The sequence below is a fragment of the Porites lutea genome, chromosome 2, assembly GCF_958299795.1.
Source record: "Porites lutea chromosome 2, jaPorLute2.1, whole genome shotgun sequence".
In the NCBI taxonomy this organism is placed as follows: domain Eukaryota; kingdom Metazoa; phylum Cnidaria; class Anthozoa; order Scleractinia; family Poritidae; genus Porites; species Porites lutea.
In genome coordinates, this window is record NC_133202.1 from 24,742,751 (window position 1) to 24,749,108 (window position 6,358).

Below are 6,358 nucleotides of genomic sequence, written 5' to 3' on the forward strand. Positions count from 1 at the left end.
TAACAAGTGATATCCAGACTACACATCAAAGCAACGCGCGTGCCCGCAAAATTTACTATTTGTTAAGTAACCTTTCTTGCTTGTTTTTCTTTGATTTGTTATGAGAAATGACCAGTTATAACGAGGAATGAGGAGGATGGCCTACAAAGAGAAAGGGAAAGTAGCGATAGAAATTTCAATTATCTATCACTGATCAATTGAAGCATTTTTTATGGTAACTTTATGGTAACTGTACTTTCGTCAGTAGCACATGCATGCAGTAACTGAAGTATGTGATTTGAAAAAAACTCTTTCCTCCAGTACGACCCATCTCCGCATAAAACAATTGACCGGGCGGCTTAAAGTTCAGGCTTATATACTTATGGCATTCTATTGTCAACAAAGTTTTTTGCTCATGTGTTTAACGTTATCATGTTCTAAGGGATTAGGATGTGGAGAATTTACACTTGATTGCCTGATTTTCCTGAGATCCTCCATGTAGAACTCCAGAGGGATTTTGAATCGCAAATGTCGTCACTGCTATAACTAAAAGCCCGTCAAAATGTTCTCTGTAAGCTGTAAGTCACGGGCATATTTTTCGAAATGAGGTCTTGAAATTGCGTCACCATTGACTCCCCAAGTGTATCGCTGCGATTTTACTTTGGATATTTTGGATCCCTGATTTTTTTTGCCCAATGTAAGGGAATCCAAGACAGTCTTGCATTGTGGATTCCACACCTTGGATTCCTGATTCCAGGAAGTGGATTCCGGCCTTTGTCAATGGATCGTGGATTCTGAATCCAATTGTTAGTGGGATTCTGGATCGATTCCTTAGGCTGCACTCCGGATTCCAAAGCCCAGGATTCCCAATTTTACGGATTCCGAAACCCAGATTTCCTCCTCACATGGGGCGATATTTTGAGTAATTTCCCACAATGTAGAACCAACTATGTTTCCCTTAGATCCTGAGATCATGCGCTCTCCCTATTATCCCCTTATGTCTCCTCTGGCCTCGTCCGCTCTTAAAAAAAAACGCGTGATCGTAGGTTATGTGTCCTTTAAACTAAGATTTTAGCACAGTTCTATCAATATATCCTCCATCAATACCCTTATATGTCCATCCCTTACCCTTGTAACCCGTTACCCTTCCTGTGCTGTCCAGTACAGAATTTCATCTAACATGAGAAAGGAAAGAGAATGTGCTTTGACGTCAAATTTTCGCTTCTCCTTTGGAGAGTCGAGATTAAAAGACTCCATTACAGCCTCGAATAAACTAGATCTAGAAACTAGATTCTAGACGCTAGAATTACAGCCTCAAATAAACTAGATGAAAACCAAACCCGGTGGTTTTCCTGTATTGGCCTATACTGGGAGGCTCCGCCGCAAAGGGTAACCTTTTTTAGGCTTTAGATACATGTGTGTTTGTCATAAACAGGGTATCGATTTTATTATTTTCTGTCTTAAACAGGGTCAGGCCTAGGGTATCAGGGGCCGGACCGCACCTCCCCACTCAAGGATATATCGAGTCCGTGGACTAAAACAAAGACCCTCTGGACTAAAACGAAGACCCTCGCAGGGTGTTTATCGTCCAAGAAAAGATACCCTGTTTAAAAATTGATAAAATCGATACCCTGATTAAGACAAAAAATGATAAAATCGATACCCTGTTTAAGACAAAAAACCCGAAAAACGTACCCTGGCTGGCTGCACGTCCCCATTAAGCCTTTATAAGGGAGTACCTCCCCCCCCCCCCCGGGGGTCTCAGGTCTTCATTTTAGAAACACCCCAAACGGCCCACTGTTCGTGATGATCCAGCCGCACCTGATTCGTTTTCACTTCTTCCTTGATCATCTTCATTAGTAGAAGACGCAGTTTCTGGACGACTAGAGTTTGAACGTCTCAGTTCCTCTCGAACAACCTGTCTGATGATTGAATCCATCGTCGCAAGGAAATACAAAATGGCTGCCTTGAGATAACACGTGTTACAGTAGAGCGAGAGAGGTCTGGTAACTACACAGGAAATAGAACTGGACTGTGTATTGACCTTGTAAAAATAAAACTGGACTGTGTAAAAATTAAAACTGGACTGTGTAAAAATTAAAACTGGACTGTGTTAAAAAATAAAACTGGACTGTGTAAAAATTAAAACTGGACTGTGTTAAAAAATAAAACTGGACTGTGTAAAAATTAAAACTGGACTGTGTAAAAATTAAAACTGGACTGTGTTAAAAAATAAAACTGGACTGTGTAAAAATTAAAACTGGACTGTGTTAAAAAATAAAACTGGACTGTGAAAAAAAATAAAACTGGACTACTTAAAAATTAAAACTGGACTCTGTAAAAATTAAAACTGGACTGTGTAAAAAATAAAACTGGACTGTGTAAAAAATAAAACTGGACTGTGTAAAAAATAAAACTGGACTGTGTAAAAAATAAAACTGGACTGTGTAAAAATTAAAACTGGACTGTGTTAAAAAATAAAACTGGACTGTGAAAAAAAATAAAACTGGACTACTTAAAAATTAAAACTGGACTCTGTAAAAATTAAAACTGGAATGTGTAAAAACTAAAACTAGTGTGTAAAACCATAACTGGACTGTGTAAAACCATAACTGGACTGTGACCCTCCTGGGCCATCGTAGCTTAGCCTACAAATAGTTTTTGAGATGAAATAAAGTTCAAAAAAGTTTGATGAGATAAATGAAAAAGGAAGGCCAAAGGACTTTCAACAATGAAAACGTGCATAGAATAAAAATGCTCGGTTTAACTCTTTATCCTCTGTACTCTCCATGGCTGCTGGACATCTTTCATTAGCGCGGAAAAGTTATTGACAGCTCGCCCGCTTCCAAAAGCTCCGCCCCAAGTGAGACAAAGGGTGCTTACCATTTGACAGAAAAATCCGTTCGGGGAGTCGAAAGCATAATGGTAAGCGATATACCAGTTTACCGCAGAATTTCTACATCCGTTACAGTTTGAATCTAAAAAAGGGCGAATTTGTGTAGCGTGAGTCTGGAACGGAGAGGGAACCGAGAAATTGGTTAATGGTAAGCAACATTCCGTTTGGTTTGTGAACGGACTACCTCAAAATGTACTCCTCAATTTTGATCAATTTTCGGTTGGAATTTCCGAAAAGTGACCTTAACATTTACCTTCCATCCGGAATTTCCGAAATTTTCTGTCAAATGGTAAGCACCCAAAATGTCTCACTTCTCCTAGCCAGAATTTCATCCGATTACTTTGAGTCGTTATTACTCCCTCAGTAACGTCTGAATCGACCGGCCGTTAATGCCGTCCAGTGACGTCACTACTCATGAACCTTTGCTTTAATTCATGCAAAAAGTAAAACACGATTTTCAAGTGGCAAACCGAGAAATATTGTTTGGAAATGTCTGCTTGATACAGAACTGCTTTATTTTTTTCGATCGTAATTCATGTTTAACGTTCAAACTATCAACTGCATGCAGCACAACTCTGAACCGGTCGTACTAAATTCTACAATCAAATTCGGTAGCAATCACGCAATGAAATAAACACACACACGGAACACGTAGTTCAAAAACACAATGATTTGCTTTAATTGAAAAGATGCTATTTGGTCCTTAACGAAGAAAAAACAAGGAGACAAGAAAGAAAAGCTAACAGAATCATTACTTTTGACGGTAAAAATAGCAAGAAGGTCGAATTATAACATTGATTTCAGAAAACTTCGCGTAAACAAAATCACCGGCTGCCGAACCACAAGGCGGCTCTAAATGAAAGACATGAAAAACCTACCGACTCTCCGCAATGATTCTTCGTTCGCAGTTCAATTTAGCATTTCAGTTTCGAAGACAAGGGCAATTTTGCTGTTTAAGATAAAGATTGCGCTTATCGAAATGTTTCAACTAAACGAAAGGATGCCAGAGATGCGATCCGCTGAATATCAAGCGACAATCCCGATAAAATTTTTCATAATTATACATAATTATGCGAATGTTTAGACAATCAACCAATCAAAATCACTACCCGGTTTTCGGGTAGTCAGTGACGTCACTGGACGGCATTAACGGCTCGTCGATTCAGACGTTGTTGAGAGGAGAAAACGACTCGAAGCAATCGGATGAATTTCAGGCTATCACTTCTCCGAGTTTGTCTAGGCCTCTAAAAACTTTCTCGGACCACGTGACCCGAAACGCATCGGCCGCGCATAATAAAGAGGCCTAGGTACTAGGCAACGATTTCAGTAGGATGAGAGCCTGGGGAAGAGGTGCTCTTCCAATAAACAAAATGGCCGGCTGGTTCGATCGGTTCGTGTTCAGTCTGCAGTTGAAGGGCTCTACACAGATTTGTGTGGCACGGGGAAGAGTGTCATGGGGGAGTGAGGATAATGATGCGGCAGGAGAGCTTCAACTTTGGTATCGTGAGGGGCTTAACGTTTACTACCTTTATACCAGAAAGACAGCGGGAGATGACATGTTGGTATGTGAACTTTTACTCTTTACTTCCAAAAGTGCACTGACAAAATCAAAACGTTATTAACGAAGAAGTCGAAATTTCATTTCGTCCAATACTGAAAACAAATAGTACCATGTGCGAGTGGACTGATAAAGGGGTTTCGTCCAGGGGCTCAAGAGTAAGAACTAGATTTTATGGATCCATAATTGACTCTAGGAGTGAAAGGGTTTTAACTATATGTTTAATTTAACAATTATTTATACTGAACCCTTTTTATTTAAAAAATTAGCTTATTTATGTGTTTATGCAGTCACCTTAATGTATCTGTTGTAATTTTCCAGCTCATGTAATTTTTTGTTTTTGTTTTGTTTTTCGGTATGGTAATGTATGCTAATGAAGTTGAAACAAAAGAAAAATGAAAATTACCTGAAGTAAAAGCTTAACTACAACATAGCCATTTATTAGTTCTTCATTAAACATTTAAATACAGTAAACACCCACCAATAAGAACCTGTGGATTAAAAACCTTCTGGCAGAAATTTACCACTTTAATACCCATGCAAAAATGCAAGAACCTGTTTAGCCTAGCCTACGTTGCAGCCAGCCTACACACTCGTCTAAACCATTTGTATAGTCCATTTGCGAACTAGTGCACAAAAGCTCATTCTAACATCCTGCAGAGTCGCAAAGACATATGTGAGCGTTTCTGATAGGCAGGTTTCTTGCGGGTTAACGTTTGTCATGCGCCTCATAATTGGCCTAATTCTTAAGTGTGCATGATGGTAAGGGCACAGTGACATCTCAAAATTCAGAGGAGGGAGTTGGCAATGATCGTTTACAGTTTAAAGCAAACAATGAAAGAGCAGTTCAAACTTTAAAGCCTTCCTCTGCACAAAAAAATGCTTTGAGAGAATTCCTTGTGATAGATATATATTTTTTTTATAAGAATTTGCTCGTAAATTTGCTCACTGGTTTTCCACATCTTCCAATCACTGCAGATGAACTGTTGCATATTCTGCAATAATGTAGCCGACAGTTCTAGGCTTCTAGAGTCCCCCCAAAAAATCAGGAAATCATTATCTTCACAACCAAAATTAAAACCTACTACATGTGGCTGTTCAGGTCCAGGCATTTTAGAAAAACCAAAGAAACTAAGGTTATTTAGCCACAAGAAACAAGCTTAAGGCTTAAACTACAGTGGCCCACAGGGGACATGCTGTAAATAACAAAGTTGCTGCAAATTAAATAAAGTTGCTGCAAATAAAATAAAGTTGCTGCGAATAAAATAAAGTTGCTGCAAATTAAATAAAGTTGCGGCAAATAAAATATAGTTTCTGCAAATTAAATAAAGTTGCTGCAAATTAAATAAAGTTGCAGCAAATAAAATAAAATTGCTGCAAATTAAATCAAGTTGCTGCAAATAAAAAATGATTGCAGCAAATTAAAAAAAATAGTTGCTGCAAATAAAAGTAGTTGCTGCAAATTAAGTGACAGGAAAGTATGCGCGTGCACTTATGGGAAGAGGAGGGCTAATAGTATAGTTGTAAGGAAGTTAAAGACACCTGCAAGGACTCCCAATGTGGTATTTGTGGTTGCGTTGAATTATCAACTGCCTTCAAGTTACATTTTTGCACTCAAGCATGTCTTTTGTAGGATAAGATTGGAGGTCTTATTAAAAAAACTGTTTTCAGCACTGCAGAGGCTGATTTTTTATTAGACCTGTAGACTCCAGTTTGCCATCAATGTCTTTTTAAGATCTTGCACCGCTGGGTTATGTGTTGTAACGAAAGGCAAAAGTCTCTCTTTATTTTTTTTGTTTTAGCCCCTATCAGTGTCTTGAGTCAAGGTTGACCCCTGACAACGACCTTTCTATATCTGGTTTAGGATATTCGTGTGCTTCGAGTTCCCAAGGCACTCTTCAAATGGTTTTTTTTTTAGGAGTTTT